The sequence below is a fragment of the Dasypus novemcinctus genome, chromosome 6, assembly GCF_030445035.2.
Source record: "Dasypus novemcinctus isolate mDasNov1 chromosome 6, mDasNov1.1.hap2, whole genome shotgun sequence".
Classification (NCBI taxonomy): Eukaryota; Metazoa; Chordata; class Mammalia; order Cingulata; family Dasypodidae; genus Dasypus; species Dasypus novemcinctus.
Window position 1 is genome coordinate 63342294 of NC_080678.1, and position 18942 is coordinate 63361235.

General features: G+C 37.0%; 1 protein-coding gene across 1 annotated transcript in view; it reads right to left on the minus strand.

Annotated features, from left to right (window-relative positions):
- Window positions 1–14566, minus strand: part of LOC101441123 (protocadherin-15) — a 1917137-nt gene extending 1902571 nt beyond the window's left edge. The window contains exon 1 of the mRNA XM_058298874.2: window positions 13482–14566. The gene's annotated coding sequence lies outside the window, so the exon portion shown is untranslated. The remainder of the gene's footprint in view (window positions 1–13481) is intronic.
- Between the last annotated feature and the right edge of the window lie 4376 nt (window positions 14567–18942).

Sequence of the window (18942 nt, forward strand, 5' to 3'; positions counted from 1 at the left end):
CTGTCAAGTTACTAAAATCATAAACACATGCTTTAGACTCTAGTATACAGAATGGCAAGATGGTGCCTGTGACACAAAAATACTCAAATAGAAATCAGAAATCCTCTGGTCTCAGCCAAGCTCTGCTAATTCATGTCCTTTTACCTAGTGTAATTCACTTAAACTCTCTGAGCACTCTTTTTAGTTTATATGTTTTGTTCCCATATGATTTCATATAAACCAAATGTTCCATATGGAATCTAAGCCCCCTCTCGATATAGAGGTGGAGTGGACCTAACCATTACAGGGTTTGCAGAATAGAGGAATAGAGTATGGATTAGAGTGGACTTACTGATATTCTACTATGGAACTATTGTGATTAGTAATGGAAGAAATTGTAGCATTGATGTGGAGAAAGTGGCCATGGTAGCTGCTGAGGGTAGGGAGGGGGAAGAAGAGATATGATGTGGGGGGCATTTTCAGGACTTGGAGTTGTCCTGGGTGGTACTGCAGGGACAGATGCTGGACATTGTATGTCCTGCCATGGCCCACTGGGTGGACTGGGAGAGAGTGTAAACTACAATGTAAACCATTATTCATGTGGTGCAGCAGTGCTCCAAAATGTATTCAACAGGTGCAATGAATGTGCCATGATGATGAAAGAAGTTGTTGATGTAGGACGAGTGGAGTGATGTAGGGGGGGTGGGGGAGAAAAAGTTCATTGAACCAACCATCTAAATTGCATTTTTAAATTACCTAATCAATGATGCTCTCAAACTATCACAAGACAACTGCCACTGTCTTTCAGTTGGGAAAGCTGAGACTCCACAACATCATTTATTCCCAAGGCCTTGGGCAGAGCACTCTTGGAAATTCCAGACTTGGTTCTGTGGGTAATCCATGACTAATTTTCTGTGGCAGCCCTATTCTCCTTCCTCCTACTTCTAACTTAAACCCTAAGTGAAGATGAATCTTGTCTCAACTACCCAAATTCCCACAAGGCAATTGGAGACACTAGCTTTTCTCTAGCTTCCACCTTTTTATCCAAGGTTTCTAGGCACCTGCAAATATTCTTACCAGCTTATGTGAGCCTCACACAGGCAGCGCCAACAACAAGCATCATTGGAATGTCTACTACTTTCATACTTTAGAATTTATGCCCCATCTTATTACATCAAATCTGATAATAATATTCACTTCCAGACATTCAACTTTCAAACTGGTATACATATTAAACAATAATAATAGCTCCCCTTTCCTTCTATGAGAAGGATTTGGGGAAATCGATACATCATATCCAATAGACATTTAAGGATGATTATTTGTGATAATGGGGACTATGATAATTTTTCCTTCTGTTTTTCTATACTTACAGATACACCACAAACTAAGTATATTGAATGAAGCTATGAATGCTTTACTAAGTCCCTAGCATTGTTCTTCCCTGTTCTGTAGAAATTCATACCCAGATTCTCAAAGCAGAAGAGAATATATGTGCATTATTCAAAAGACAAATGTCAACACAAGGCTTAATTACTAAATAGATCTCTAGCCATTTTTATGTAAATATTTTATGACATGTAAGCACAATATGCTATATATTTCTATTCAAATAGGAAAAGTAATAAAAGAATGAGAAAAAAGTTTAAATGTGTATTATTATTTAAAGTTGTATTTTAATCTTTGTATCAAATATTGTGGGGACCCAGGTCCTCCATACCAAGCCCTCAGCATGTAGCCATCTTCATGACCTAGGTCTACATTAAAGTTTACAACCCCCACTCCACCCCTGAGGAGAGAGAAGGTCTTAAACCAAATCTCCTCTGAGCTATAAACCTCATTCCTGAGAAAAAAATCACCAAGCCCCATGTGCACAGTCACCCCTCATAGGATCCTAGCAGGTCTCTGTTCTCATACCTTCTGGAATGTCTTTGTCCTGAGACTTCTTATATTCCACCCTCCGTTTCCCACTTCTTTGCAGGGCACTAGCTTCATTCCTGGATCTGCTGCCATGGATGTCTCTCCTGTTTGTAAGTCCAGTAAAGCTTATGTCTAACCATTTACCTAGTGCATTCTTCGGTCTTACAGCTGCCCCAACCTTGCCCTTCAAAGTTGGGTCGAAACATATACATAGCACTTACACTTAGGAAGTGTATGGGAAACTCAATCTCTGAGCTGACATTAGCTAAAATAGGAATGTGCCTTTCCCTGAATTCATTTCGAAAAGAGAGAACAGCAGACAGAGGGAGCCATTCTTATAAGGGATAGCAATGAATTCAAACATATTCATTAATTTTATAGCAGTCTTTCTATTTCAGAGTGAAACATAAAAAGGTCTATCTTCTTGCAAAGAACATCAAGTAGCTATCTAGATACTTGATGAAAAGGAATTTGTTCTACTGTTTTAAATGCATGGGTGATAAAGCAGGACGTAGAAATATTTTTGTTAGACAGTTTCATTCTAATACTATCCTCTATAACAGAAATGACCTATAGTAAAATAATTCAAAATATCCTCTCTTTGGAAAATGATTTCCACATAAAATCTTTTAGATAGCACCTTACTATGATCTGAATTCGAATGACCTTTGAAAGAATAATAATTTTCTACTGATGTTAAAAGTTTGGTAATTCATTTTTTATCAAAGTGGCACTGTTCATGTATGATCAACCCCAAACCATTGGTGTTTAAATGAACCAGAGATTGATATTTTTAAGAATAATCTTAGGAGGATTCTATATTATTTAACAAATGATCTAAGGAGAATATTACTATATTAGTCATACTAAATAATATGACAACCAAGATTACTTTGGTAGGAAGGTGAAATGTTGCCTTTCAGTATCATTTGATTGAAATATGTAAAATGCCCTGTATAAATAACCTCAAACTATACCTAATATTAAAATTCAAACTGTTCTAATTCAAAATGGTAATTAATTGGTTAATTACCTGGAAATTATTAAATATATCAGATCTCTATCAATCCCTTATATTATCATTAACTTAGCTGTAATAACTAATTAAACATAAAAGTGATTTAAAAATAGACATAAATGTGAATATTCAAATGATTGTATACTTGGAAAGCTTTTAATGCAAATCACTACAGGCAAACTACAGTGGAAAAGTATAATAGTTTTGATATAGAAATTTAAACAATAAAATTTTACTATGTCAAAAAATACCATCAGAAGTTACACTGAAGATGTAAATTGTTCAAAAAAACAATAAGCATTAAAAAATCTATTAGAAAAACTGCAAAAGGATATAAAATATTTTTTAAAATGGAGGTCTATGAAGGAAAAATTATTATATTTTAAATACAACCTCATCATTAAAAAAAATGTAAAACAGCAATAGGATGGGGAAATACAAAAGCTCAACTTGGTACTCCTGTTCTGTGTATACTTCGACCTAAGAACTGTTTACCTCTAGAAATCAATTTTAGGAAAATAATTGAGAAAGTGCACAAAGATATATAAAGACATTTTAGAAGCAATATTTATAATACTGAAAAATTGATACCACAATAAGACAGGATAGAAAGAACAAGGTGGGATGGTGACTATTGTAATCAGTACTTGCCAGGCCCTATCAGAAGGAAACAAGGGTTCCCCTATGTCGCAGCCCATTATTACCACACAGCAAAGTTGTCCTACTCATTCTATATCCTCCACATTTTCAAGAGAAGCAGAAAATCCAGTTTTTAAAGTAAAAATATTCAAATTCCAAATAATGACAACTACACCAATCTTTAAAAATTGTAAGCAATAACAACAAAATGCATCAGTGGACCTAATTCAGCCTGATGCCAAGTTTCAGCATTAGATAAAATGGGACTGCATAAAGATCAGCACAGCCATTGTATGGTAAAAAATGGGGACATAAAAATGTTCATATTTTTTACACAAATTTCTAAATAATGAAATTTGTCTATGATGTGGTATGATACAATAGTATTTTTTTTAATTAGAAGAATTACACTCACCTAGAAATGAACAATGGTATATTTCATTGGTAGAATTAAGGATACCAATTTTTTTTCTTTCTGGATTTTCCAAGTCTTCAATATTGAGAATATATTAATTTGAAATTTTAAAAAGTAGCACTCCAAGTGATATAGGAATAAGTATTGAAAAATGAGGTGCATCAAAACAAGGTGACAAGGACATTTTTTCATCATCGCAGGGAAGATGTTGACAATCATAAGCATCAACAAGGCATTGGTGACAATGTAGTCAGAGGTAACTTCGGAAGCAAAGCTGTACCTAATGAATTTCTAGGGTTAGAATATATTGGTCAGAACACAAAATATTAATATTCTTTGATGGATTTTCCCTGCATTTGCAAGGTATTATAAGGAAGAGGTGAACTTGGAAGTAAACTGCCAATTTGCAAGCAAGAAAAAAATGGAATATTTTCCACAAAGATTGCTGTCTGAGATGTTATGTTTCATCTTTTTTCTTTCTAAGTAGGGTGTTCAATTTAGTTATCCAATCTCTATTCCACATAATATCCCCAATGCGCAGTAGAGGAGATAAATATTTTTATATTTTCTACATCAAAGAACATATATAAACCCCAGGTAGAGACTAAATCCTACAAAATATTTACATTAATAATACTTTAGTTGTGAAATGCTTTAATTACTACAATTACTGCAAACAATGAAAGACTCTAAGGATATATGTGGTATGTTACTGAAGTCCAATAATGTGCCCAGATTCTTACTGTTGAGAACCTACTCAAAATCAAATGACCAAATCGGTAGATAGATAAGTGACAGCAGAATTCTACTATCAAACTTTGTACTGGGTCTGAACTTAATATTAGACATAAACCCAACAGCATGGCAATCTACTGGATTCACATTCTTTTTCTAGCAATTAGTACACACATACCCAGAGAAATTGCATTGATTCCGTATTATATTCTAGTGAAATTGTCTAATAACATACCTGATGCTCTTTTTAAAAATTCTTATCCTCTTAATTGTCTGTCTGATAATAATCATTTAAACTGGTAAAACTCTGATTACATTATACCCTTCATTCAGAGTGACTGGCTGCCTTTCTAAGGCTCAAGATTGAATCTGAGAATTTTCTTTCATAGTATTCAGCTTTTAGAACTGAACACAATCCCAGGACTTTATTTTCCATCTAAACATGTAAGTCAGTTTTATCATAAACTTTTAATCAATACTACTGTGTAGTAAAGAAGACTGAAGGACAATGTTTTGCTCTGAAAATAGATGAAAGATGGCGCTATGTATATGCTGTAATTTTAAGTGCAAATCTAATAAAATCAGGAAATGTAGAGCCTCTTATAAAAGGAAATACAATTATTTCTAATAGTGCTTTCATTTCAGATAATTTTAACAAGAATAATAATGAGGAATAAATACAATTTCAGGAAAAAGTCTTTTAAAATTGTAGCAATTCAAAGCAACAGAAATGCTGAACATTAGAATATCTGGCATCCTATGTTACATTTTTTACTGCTCTGCTTGTTTTCTTGCTTCTTTTTTAATTGAATTAGTCATTCACCAGGAAAATTCACTTATATAAAACTCAGGTATCTCACAGGATTTAAGTCAGATGTTGTTTGTATGTAGGCTTTTGTCTGTAAATTTCTTTTCCTGACGCTGCATAACTTAAAATTCCTGAAAGTGTTCTAACAGCAAAAATAAACTAACAATATTATCTGCATTTTTATTTAAATAAACAAAAACATATATTTTCCTTTTCAGGTCCATAAAAAACACTTCGATTACATGAGATCGCCTTTGTATACACATAAAACTATCGTGCAATCATATCGAGTTTTCTACTTTTCTACTACTCTACCACAAAACACCTGTTTAAAATATTTACGTTTAAAGAACCTGAACTATTTGCCAAGCTCTACCATAAGCATGCTACTTGCAGTCTTCATGAGGTAGTAGCAGTGAGGAAAAGGAGGCACAGAAGCTTGAAGATAAATGTCCAGTCTCATAGCAACTAAACATTGGGGCCCAGAAGCTCAAATTACTATTAACTTTTATTTTGTGCTGACATAAAAAGGCCTAAGGAAAGCCAATTTGGGATATAAAGAATATCATTTACCCTCCACTATATCAATCTGGATGAATATACATAAATAATATATGCCTAAGCATGACAAAAAATCAGGAAGAACTTCTTTTACAGTTTATGAAACAGAAAGGAGCTCAAAAAAGTTTGGATTTAAGTTGAAAATTAAATACATGTGCACACAAACAACAAAAGCATGGCTGTAAATGTATCCTGACAACACTGTGCAAGTAAAATTTTCTTTTATTGAAAGCTATACCTTCCAAGAAAAGCCACTCTGTATGTCAATATATCAGACTCAATATTCCCAGTGATTTACATGATAAAAGTAGGGATTTATTCCTTTGGCAAAGGAAAAGAAAAAGAACATCATATAGTAACACACTAACCTGAGAATGTAAAATATAGACTTTCAAATCAAAGCAACAATGAAATATATCATTAAATAATAACATGTGAGAACTATGAGAGAATAGTTAATGCTTAAAGTGAAATTGATGCTGGGAATTAGAAATCACATTCTGCTAGATGTGAAATCAGTAAGGTGAGTCTTGAAATTATGCCTGATGACGTTTTTTTGAAATACAACGAAGAGCCCTTATAATGTAGGAATCAAGAGCACAGTATCTGGAGCTATACTGCCTTAGTTTAGATCCATACTTTTACTAAATGGTAACTTTAAGCAAGTGAATTAACTTTTATGAGTCTATATTTTCTTATCTGTTAAAAGAGGAAAATAATAGTACTTTATAAAATTATAATTATTAAATGAGTTAATGCTTGTAAAATTGGTAAAATAGCTGGCATAAAATAACTGCTACAATATAAGTAAATCTTAATAGTAAGTAGCAGTATTTTGTTTATCTTATATTTTCTAAAATTTCTACTCTAAGCATGCAATTTTTTGTTCATTTAAAAACTTACATATATTTTCAAATTTTTAAAAATGTGTTTTTGAATTACTTATCACATAAAGAAATATATCTTCTTTCTGTTTCATAAACTGGGCATTTAAAAAATATATTATTTGTATTTGTGTCTGTATGTGCATCTACATAGAGATAATTTTTATAGCTTTGGTAACAAAAATGTGGAATCAATTTATATTCACTTATATCTTCGCAAAATGATCAGCACGTTTATACCTCTATACAGGTTTTGATTTTTACTCTTCCTTGCTTAGCTATTACACACTGCACTATCTTACAGAAAATCAATAATTCTCAATAAGAATAAAGTCACATTTGGATATTTGCATCCTAAACATTGAGAATTTCATTGTCAATAAGTCAGTACAATATACAGCCAGCAAATTTAACATAACCTAATCATGAATTTCTCTAGCATAATGGTACTTACACAAAAATGCTTTGTAAATTACAGTGTAGATTTGTAAACAATAAAGTATGTATTTTTATTACTGTCATAATAATTCACTAAAACTTGTCAATCATTTTCAGGCATAAGGCAATCTATGAAATTATTAAAGTAGATATTGTTTTATAATTTAAATGTTAAAATAAATATTAGTGTAACTTTTTCTTAGTATATCCCTTTCCAAATAAATACTATCTGGATATCCATAAAAGTCTGTTAATTTCTTATAGAAACTATTTAACAACTGAAAACATTGGGTATTAGGTTTTCAAGTCTAAGGTGTAGTTACAGCTATTATATATTATTGTTTTAACTGCATTAAATTGCCATGTCTCAACAACTATGGCACTTAAAAAATTCAATTGCTTGATATAGAATGCAAAAATATAATGAAAAAGATCAAAAAGAAAAAATATATAATGCATTTGATATCAGCTCAACTTTATACATACATCTATTGCAGCTAAAAGTTGGTTTCATAATTTAAAATTTTATTTATAATTTAAGAACCCATGTAAAATAATGTAAAATGTTATGCAAATGCTAATTTAATACATAATGCATTACTAAAGTTGTTCTGAATAATATGTATTGTGTTAACATTTCAAATTTATTTTCAAAACATCAATTAGGTTAATCAAATGATTAACTCACAATATTGGTGAACTCTTTTTTTTGGCATCTATGCCTCTAAGTCTATGAGACTACATTATAAATAGTATTTTGAATACCATTTACTTATATAAAACATATAAGCAAATACAAATAAGATAAAATAAAAACAAGGCTAGTGAGTGATTTTGACATGTTTATTTACTGTTAGATGATCTTTTCTTTTAAATGTCTATACTCAAGGAATTTAAATAAGTCCATAGAATTGAATTATTTAATAATTATTTATAAAATTCTGTCCTTGTTGGCAATGAGGAAAGGAAATGGTGATGGAAAGGAGGGGAGTGGTAACTAGAAAAGGTTTGAAAAATGTAGGAGAAAATTCTGAAATGTGTGTGCATGTATATAATTTGCTTATTATTTGAAGTAGTATGAAAAAAATATGAGAAAATAACTTTGAGAGCCCTGTTTTGCAAAATTCAAAATTAAGCATACTAAGTGGAAACTGATAATTAAATTTCCTTTCTCTTTGCTTTACTCCTAAAAGGAATTCAATAGTGAAAAAGAGATGGGAACTATTAAGTAAATAGTTCCTAAATAAGAATTGTAGGAACATAAGAAAACACCTAATGTCATATAAATCATCTCTAATATTTTATTCACCTTTAAAGCATAGGCCAATATGTCTTTTTTTACTCAATTTTAGGCAGTCATAGGGTACAGGCCAGAAATAACTCGTGCAAGAGTGTTTTTAATAACTTTAAGACATTTTATTTAAATTATGTAGTTGACCAACCATAACCAGTTTACACTATATGTAAAAAGAATATGTAATTACCAGAAGACCATTAAGTTAACAAGTTTCAAGAATTAAGGGAAAAAAAATAGAATTTCACCAGCAACTGAACTTTTAAATGGCATCACCTAAAGCAATTTCTCAAATTCTCTGGCAAAAGAAGAACCCCTAAAAAACCCTATAGGCAAATGCCCTTCTTCAAATCCCAAAGTGGCCACCTTGACATGTTTTGTCTCTTGGATTTCTTCCAACATATTTCTGTTTTTGAGTCTGATCACACTCATAAACCTTATCAAACTAGCCAGCCAAGAGAGAGAATCTAAATGTGTTCCAGCTTTCTGATTTATCCCTGGTCCCTGAATCCCACCTTCTGTTTTCTAGAGTTATGTTAATTTCCTATTCCCTTTGCCCCAATCTGAGCTGTATACTCAAGTTCTTTTTCTTGCTTATAACTGAAGTAAAACTTTGGATTGGCTCTGGGACTCCACAACTCCACACCAAAGATATCAAATATCAGGACTGGCAGACTTCATTAGGGTTTTAAAACTGATCCTATATACCAGTGTCTACGATTTGTGTGACTTTTAAGTTGTAGGGCTTTTTATCTAGGGGTCTGACAATGCTGCACTGGGGAAGCATTAGGCTCTGTCTTCTTCTAGTGGTTCTCTTCATAAATGCAAAACAATCCAATAAAGAAATCTGTTAAAGCACTGACTTAGTATGAATGAAATTTTCATGTTGAATGGGTGAAACCAATGGGAATGTAGATGATGCACATGAAATAGGAACCATTCTAATTTTACACTATTATGAAAATAGTATATATATATATATATATATATATAACATTTCAGTTAATGAATGTGTATATATGTATATTTATTTCTTTTTTTCATGGTGTATGTGAGATCTCTTTAGGAAATGACATCATCTATAAGTGTGATGTGATTTATTTTCAGAACACAGAGTAGAGGGAGTGGAGAGAAAAAATAGGAGTCAGAGTTTCCAGGTTCTCTTGAGAGAGACTGGGAAATCACTTTTTAAAAGGCCATCCTTGGTAATAATGGACACTCAGTCCTTCTAATAGATATTAATAGTAAATACTGATTTGAAAATGTGTCAGGAAGTTTGTCATTAGAGAAAAGTCAAATGTTCCCATTGGTACAGATGTAGTTAAAGATGATTCAAGGATAGAATTATTCAAAATTTATTCATTAAAATAGTGCCACCATGTGGGCTACTCTCTTTCTCAACCCTTGAGGAAGGGGGACTACATGGCATTAAAAACGGGTTTCTAGAACTCTTGTACATGGGAATAGATTGCCTTTGTCTTTTCCAGTAGTGATTCCTTTATTTTATACAAGGTTTCTTGAAATAGGAGGAATGCTGTAGACTTTTGCACTGTATTTAATCTCAATATATCAATCATAACATCTGTTATTTGGGATAAATATAATACAGAAAACATACTTTCGTTAGGTTAGTTTACTTTGCTTGGATTAAACTAGTTTTGTGATTTCCTTCCCAAGTTTCTAACTTCTCGGGCTGCCACCAGCCAAACATCTAAAAGAGATTGCCATTAGAATTCCAACGAAAACAAAAATAAATGCAAAACTCAAAACTAAAAATGAGTTTATAATTCACATTAACTCATGCCATGCATTACTCAGAAGGACATATTTCACTAAATTGCACAGGCTGAACTGGTTTAATTTGAGTATGCATGTAGTTTTAAATAGCAGTCAACCAACATTTGATACAGCACATGACAGTCTTGGAAATCCAGTAGACTAAACTCAGCGTGTGTATATATGTGTGTGCAATTTTTAAATACGCAAATACAATATCTTCTTCTAGCTGTGTGAGGCATAACTGTTATTGCATGTACTTTGTAAATAACTAAAAGCTCTAAATGCTTCCTTTTGCAAAAACAGGTCTGTACAAGTAGAGTCTAATACCCAGATTGTCAATGAACACTACAGAGTTTGAAGTCCCAGTTAATGAATGCCCAATGTCCTCTGGCTAGTAAGAGTGGGAAAAACTAGGAATTTCTTGAAATGTCTCTTGCAAAGCAACAACAACAACAAATAAAGAAAGAAAAGACCAATTTTCCCTTTGGGTTCACAATTTCATCTATGATTTTCTTCACACTTACGTAATCTGTGTGAAGTGTTAGTAACTAGAATAAAGATATATGGGAGCAAAACTTGATTGTAAAATTTTAAGTTTTAATTTTTCTTACTATAAATTCATGTAAGTTACTTGGATTTCTTTCCACTATTAGGAAAATGTAAATATATAAAATATGAAACACATTTTAGCAGTTTTAAAAGTGTCCTCTCTCCAGTGAAGAAGAGATTATCTTAATTTTTAGTCAAAGCTATAAAGCATCACCTCTGCCATAATTCAGCACTGCAAATATACAAATTGTAGAAGTTTGGTGTTTGAGAATAGCCATTTCCTAACAGGACAGACATGTTGATAAAACAGCATTGGTAGTGGAAAACAAGGAGAATTCAAGGAGTTAACAAATACTAGGAAAAGTTTTCAGATGAATTTGCTTGTGTGACACCCTCCCTCAATAAAGCAGGTTTATTTACACTAGGCTTGAGTTTTTCACAGGATAATTGTTGAACAAGGAGAATGGGAACCATCCCTTTGTGTTAAAGTTGTGCAGCTAATTGGCACCTCCTAAACCAGTTTCTCAGATGTCAGAGATCACAAATCTAAATTGTTATGCATCCCCTAGTATGGTTGTATGCACTCTAAAATTTGAGAAAAATTGTTCTAGACCCAAAGATTAAAGAGTTTATTTGAAAGTCAATGACCACAAATGAAAGCTGTTTATTCTTTTGGGATTCTCAATTATTTTTAAAGTATTTACCAAGGAAAGAGCCTGTCCTCTGAGATAAACCTGCTCATACAGATTTCAGTTAGGGTTGATCCTACTGAAAATAATCCACACTCAACACACACACATACAAACACATCTCAGATGTTAGCATTATTTCCTTTTTTTCTATAGTGTCCCAGTTTCTCTTATAGCCAGTCCATGCTGCTAGCTTAATATTACTCTCTTCCCATTTCAGTTGTACTCTAGCTTCCCCCTCTCTACCTTGCACAGCAAGAGTCCTATGTGTACTCAATAGCTATCCAACAAGTACACAAAGCATATGGTCAAGATTAAATTTATTTCAATCCAAGGCACCCCCAACTCATAGCTACCCTATAAGAAAGAATACATGAGTGACAGGGCCTCTGACACAGAGGGAGGGAGATAGGTCTAGATTGGAATCCATGAATGTATTGGAGGAGGATCAAGACAAATAAATAAACAGCTTTAGATTCCACTAGTTGCAGTTTGTGTGAAGTATACTTTGGAGAAAAGACATGGTAATATTCACTGAGGCCAGATCTTGGATTTTTGTCTCCCTTGCTTCACAGGGCATCCTGGAATCTACAGCTTGCATGTGTGAGAAAGTGAATAAGTGCAGCCAACATTATTCTGTTCCCACAAATGAGATTGGAAATGAAATGTAACAGCAGTCTCTACAGAGCCAAACATTGCAAGATCAGAATACTAACTGATTCATTTATTTTGCTGATTACCATATGCAGATATGAAATTCCAGACACTAATTTTTCAATAAACCACCCACTTAAAGTTAAATTTTCTTTCTGCTTTTATCTATGCAACCATATTCTTACCACATAAGTTTCAATTTTTAGTTTTTTTTTTCCTCAGAGTTCACAGATACCGTTTGTCAAAAAGGACCATTTTTTATAACTTCATGTAATTCCTGGTATTAGCTAATGTGCAACAGTGAGAAACATTTACACACTATATATAAAATATCTTACCATGTGGGATTGCATCCCAGATATTAATAGAGTTTTACACCAAATTACTTCTCTCAACTAATAAGGACCAGGCGTTTAAAAACTTCAGGCAAAGGCTGGAAACAACAAAACCATTTATCATCCCTGCAGTTTGTAAAAGTGTTCTATTCTTTTTACACTCACAGTGATTTGTTTCTTGGACAGTACAGGAGAAAGAGGAGAAAGGAAGAGAGGGAGAGGCAGAGAGGGAGAAAGGGAGGGAGGGAGGGAGGAACGAAAAAAGAAAACGGCAATGTCCTTCTTAACCTACATTTTAAAATAGAAGGGGTGAGCCACCACACAAGTTTGCATATAACGAAACAAGCCATGTCTCTATGCACTATAATAAAAATATCTGGATCACAAGAAAACTTGCATTGGGGGAAACTTTTAGGGAAAAATGAAGGTGACTTCCAAGCTCCTATTGTCACTGACACTGATTTCCCATAATTCTTACCCACAGGAAACACAGCCTTTAAGAAACTGAATAAAACCAAGTTGACTTTGTCAAGATCTGCCAGCTATCAACTTCCTGGAGAAGCTCACCAATCTGACCAAATCTAAGGAGCGAGGCATTCAGGCGAAGAGCCCTGAAAGACAGCCCCCTTCGCGAGCGCGGGGGTTTGGCTATTCCTGAGCCTGAACCCGAAAGGGATGATGTGATTAGAGATGAGGGGCAGAGAAAGCCTCGGCTCCACGAAAACAGGCACCCTCTTGGAATCTGGGCTGAGCACTAGATTCAGGTTCCCACCCCCTTGCCTACCTCGGGAGTCCTGTACGCTTCTCCTGGCGTCTTCCCCTCTGCTTCTTCCGCAGCAGCAGCCGCACAGATCCGGAGCAGCCCAGGAGCCTGGGTCCCGCAGAGCGCTCCTGCCAAGCGCTTCTCTCCACTAGTTACCATATAAGAAAAGGGGACAGAGACGCACGACCAGAACGGTGATTAAAATCCAGTTCTCAGATACCCGCGTCCCAAGCGGTGCCGGCTCTTCTTCTGCGCCGGTACCCAGCTCCTTCGCCTGCCAAAGGGTCACCCAGGGAGCCTCCGGCAGCAGCTCCTTCCCTTCTGTTCCGCCTGATCGCGCCAATCTCAGTCGCCGCTGCCACACTGCGCGTCCCGCTATCCACTCACCGCACGGAAAGGAGGGCTGGCATAGACCGCGAGCGGGGAGGAGAATGGATTAAAAGGATGTATTCTTTTTCGGGTGAGGGAGCAAAACTTTGATGTTGGAATCGCACTCAGGACTGCGAAGAAACCAAAACAAGTTGCAGGGGCGGGGGCGGGGAGGACGTTTTCACCAGCAGTGAGAAAATCACCCGCACCAAAATAAGACAGAGGAAGATCCCAGCTCGTTGAGCGAGCCCCGAGCGCACCTCACAATCCTTGTCTCCGAGTCCACCGGAAAAGCACAGAGCATGGGAAGTCCTGCTGGTTCACACCCGGGGTGCAAGTACCGAATGCGTCTCCCCTTTGGAGAGGTTGGCGGGGACTCGATGCCAAGAGCACAGAGATAAACGCAGAGCCAGGAAGAGCGAGCGCAGCCGGAACTGCCGCCTGTAAGAGCAGAGACGCTTCTCCCTTCGGGCAAAGGGACTGCTTCAAAGTCTGTTCCTTTCTGCGTAGGGACAGAGACATTTAAGGGCCTGAATGGACGCCAGCACCAGTCGAGCTCTTAGGGTGAGCAGCAGGGCTCCCCGTCCAGAGGGTTGCAGAGCACATAGGACGAGCTGCTGTTGCTGGCGCGGTTGAGGGTGGTTTCGGGGAGAAAATAGCGCTGGTGGCGCTGCGGAGCATCAACCACCGGAGCCCATTAGCGGCGACGGTGTACTAGTGGCATTTCTGCCGTGAGTGCGCTGCTGAATTGAACAGAGCCACAGCTGCATGGAAAGGGTTCTGGCCAGGCTGCGCGCGCGCGCACCCAATATTGTATCACCAAGGCGCTCAACACCTGGTTTTCACGGAAATCACTTTCTGCATCTGGCTCTAGTTTGAATCAGCATTCTGATTCATTTCGCAAAGTTACTTAAAACCCATTGAGACATCTTTCACACGTAAAGGATTAGACTTCCCAATCTTGAAATTCAGTGAAGATAACAATCTTTCCTTCACCCCAACCTGATCCCTAAGTCAGATCATAATGAAGGAAACTATTCAAATGTGTTCAAATGACTCTTAATATTTTTAGATGATTTTCATACTTAAATACCCATTAGTGATTTAAGAGCCTCTTCTCAAGGAATTAGTATTTAATAAAAGTAGTAAGTTGCTATAAGGGGCATTTTCCAAGGTTTTTGTAACTATTTTCCAGGTTGGAAATGAGGAACGTAATGCTCAAACTCGATAAAAATACAATGAAAAAAATGAATTTTTTGCTTTCCCTTTGTAAAATTACTAAATCTGTTTCCAACTAGTTTGTTGTTGTTGTTTTGCCAGCAGAGTGCTAAATCAGCTATATTTTTAAATGTACAAAATAAGATTAAACAGGTGGAAAAATAATCCAGAAAACAAGATCGACATTTCTATTGCCCTTTGCGGGACTTCCCCTTAGAGAAAGTAAATTACCATCTGAGTGCACTAAATAGGTGACCTGTCTGCTCTGCTCTGGGAATATTGAGACTTGCAGTGTAGAGTGCAGTGAAGAAGGGGTAATAGAATGGAGAGACCCAAGACCAAAGGAACATATGTTATCAAAGTCAGATAACACACACACGCACACACACACACATCCCTGGGTGCAATTCCAACCTAACCAAGGTTTCCTTGATGACAGTCACTCTAACCTTTTTAAAAGTGACATGAACAGAAATTCCGCCCGAGAGCAGGCTCCATGTTTGTTTCATTTTGTTCAACCATCCAAATGAACTTCTCTGCTCCCTCTAGCGGCCGTTGCGGGGAAACACTCGGTGTGTGTGTCTGGGCGCGCGGCGGGGGTTGATCACTGACAACTCAAACATCTGCCTACACTCCTGCGTCATCCCTTTCCCCTCCTAGGTGGAACAGTTCACCTAGAGGCGTCATCTTAACGTGCTTCTACGGGTTCCTGTTCCTCCTGCAATGTTGGTCCTGAGCTGAGAGTGCCTGACAAAACTTTGTGGAGAGGCAGGACTGAAATTATATTGACAATTTCGTAAACTAGCAGCAACGACAGCATTTTTGGTCTTTGTGAATATATCTAGCTTTTGTACCAAGGAAAATCAGAGCGAAGGTAGGAGCCTCAGAAGACAGGGCCGGGTGGGTGAGGGGGAGGAACAGAACATTCAAGGACTTTGGAAAAGCGTCTGCAACAGAGATCAATTTTTTCTTTAAATAAACAGGCTTTCTCTGAAGCTTCCGAAATCAGGGGACAGATTTACTTTTGTTAATACCTACAACACCCTCCCTCGCCGCCCTCGCCTCTCCATGTGGGAAAGAGACTTCCTTCCACTCAACCACGCAAAAATGCCATACGACTGACTTGTGACTTGTATGTAGCCACACCCCACCCTATGCCCTTTCTCCTATCTCCATGATTTTTTTTCTGACTTCTGGGCAGACAGCGACTTTAGGGAATATCACTTGTAGCAGCGCTGGTGAGCGTTGCTGAAAAATCTCCTGTTTTAACCGGTGACTCCGATTCCGGGTGCCAGGCAAGAAGCCATAGGGATGCGGGTGGAGAAGTGGTTGAGCCCCCTCCTCCCGCGGGACCAGAGTAGCCAGGAAAGGGATGTGGCTGTGCTTGGTTAATCGTGGTTGATTAATGCGGATCATTCCAACTTTTGGAGGAAGGCGGCATACCAACCCGGTGGCGTCCGAATACGCGTAAGGTACTAAGGTCACAACCCCGTAGCGTCCTTTTTTATACCGACAGAGAACGGTCTCCTTGGCGGACAATGCCACCCTGCACGCAGATTTCAGCACATCGCCCAACCAGATGTCAGCGTCCTGGACAAAGCCATTGTCCGCGCCTGCCGCCTCTCAAGGAGGAGCAACGCTTGCCAATCGTTCAGGGTAGAGTTTCTAGCCTGAAATGCTGTCCCCAGGGTAGCTCACACGCCACTCTTACAGAGCCTCGCCTTCCACTGTCCCTACCCGCGTGTCGGTGACGCGGCGACCTCCCGCAGCCCCGGACCGAGGAACCCCGGTGCCCCCCAGGCCCTGCTAGCCGGGTGCTCCCGGCCGCCCTGCACCGACTCTCCCGCGGAATTGCGCGCGCCCGGAGCACGCGGCCTAGCGGCCGGCGGGGGCGAGAAACTGTTGCTGTAGTTTTGGCATCCGGATGCGAAAGTCCCCGGTCGACAAGGGCAGCTTGCCTGGTCTGACAGCGAGCCGGCTTCGGGAGACCCCGACAGGGGTCTTGCGCTACAGAGGCGGCTAAACGCGCGTCAGCAGCGCTCCCTGCTCGGCCGGGTGTGCGGGGACCTGCAGCCCGGGCTCCTCCCCTTCCTTCCTCTGGGTCGCTCCCTGCGCTCCGCCACCAAGCCTCCGAAGAGCTGGGGAAGAGCAGTTAGAGCTCCCGGGAAGGGGAGCGAGCTGGACAAGTTGACAGGTTTCCCCTCTCCCACCTGCCTCCAGGGAAAACTGCTCTTGGCATCCGAATGGCTCCGCGGCTTCTTATTTTTCCTAGGATCTGACCCGGAGTTACCTGTGCCCCTGTCCTAGGTAACAGGAGTTCTTAGAGAGGGTGGCACAGCACGGTGTGAGCGCGAGCTCTCTAAATCCAAGCATCACCGGATCACATCTGTAAAAAAGCGAGGACACAAACTTGCCCTTGAGTAATCACACAATGATCAATTTACTCTGATTGTGTTGATAATGAATCCGACGGAAAAAGCCTCCCTTAACCCAAGCGTGCCCTCTGCCCTCCATACCTGTGTGTGTGTGTGTGTGTGTGTGTGTGTGTGTGTGTGTGTGTATTCGCGCTCCTTGACAAGTCAGAGAAGCAGGATTGGTAAGGTTTGACTGACTAACATTTATTTTGCTTGTCTCATTCGCTCCCCTGTTTCTGTTTTACAAGTCCTTTCCCTAAGTCTGGTCTAGAATCTGTTACTATTGACAGGCAGCTTATATTTGTAAGCATTTTATAATATCATCAACAGACTTTCAGGGATGAAGAGTGTATGTTTCCTACCATGTAGACTACTGATTGAGCCGTAAAGTTTAGCGCTACACTGAACAATATGGAGGCCACAAGTCACAGTGGGAACAAGAAAGAGCTCCTTGGGAAGTTCACACCAATGTGAAATGTGTTTTAAGTGTAAGATGCACACCAGATTTCAAATACTTAGTTTGGAGGGAAAAAGGATATTCTATTAATAACATCCCATTAATAACTTTATATTGATTACATATAAAATTATATTTAAATACATTGGTTTAAAGTAGGTTATAAAAATTAATATTACATGGCTCCTAGGAAAATTTTAAATTGCATATGTGTTTCAACTTACAGTTCTATTGGATAAGGCTGGTCTATGCTTTTAAAAAGCCATTAAATAAAAAATTATTATTTGATAAGAAGCTAATTAATATATTTTATATTCTGTCCTAAAATAGTAAATATCCATCTGTGTAACAAATATAGCACAAGTTACATTATTAATATTACTATTAATGAATTAGATTAAACTGTCATGTTAGTTCTATTATTGGATTTCTATTTATTATAACTTGAATTTGTTATAGAAAACAATCCTAAGGCAAATTATTTTCTTAGATCTAGAAAAATATACTTATAATATTATAATAGAATTACTACCTTTAATAAATCCTCCAATATTATATATTTATGTACATTAATATTCAAATATATTTAAATTATAACACTTGGGGAATCCAAAAAGCTAAAAATAATACTCAATAAGATTATTGGAGGGAAATATCTCAGCTAGTAACCAAATATTTGCTTTGATTATTAGTTTATATACATTTAATACATTAAAGCATTACCTTTTCTCAGCAATATCTTTCATATTTTGGAAATCTACATATATAACTAGTGAGAAAAGCCTTAATATATTAATGTTGCTAGTAATTCAAGATTATTTCCCTTCCTCTATATTAATTAGAAAATTATCTTACTGCTCAAGTTACTGTATATTTTTTGTTTGTGACTTATTTCATCTATTATTGAAATGTTAAGGGTAATAATCTCATGTATTTTCAATTTTTAAAGTTAAACATGCTTCATATATTAGAGAAATGTAGTATAGTGATATATGAGGACATCTGATTCTTTAAAAATATTGCA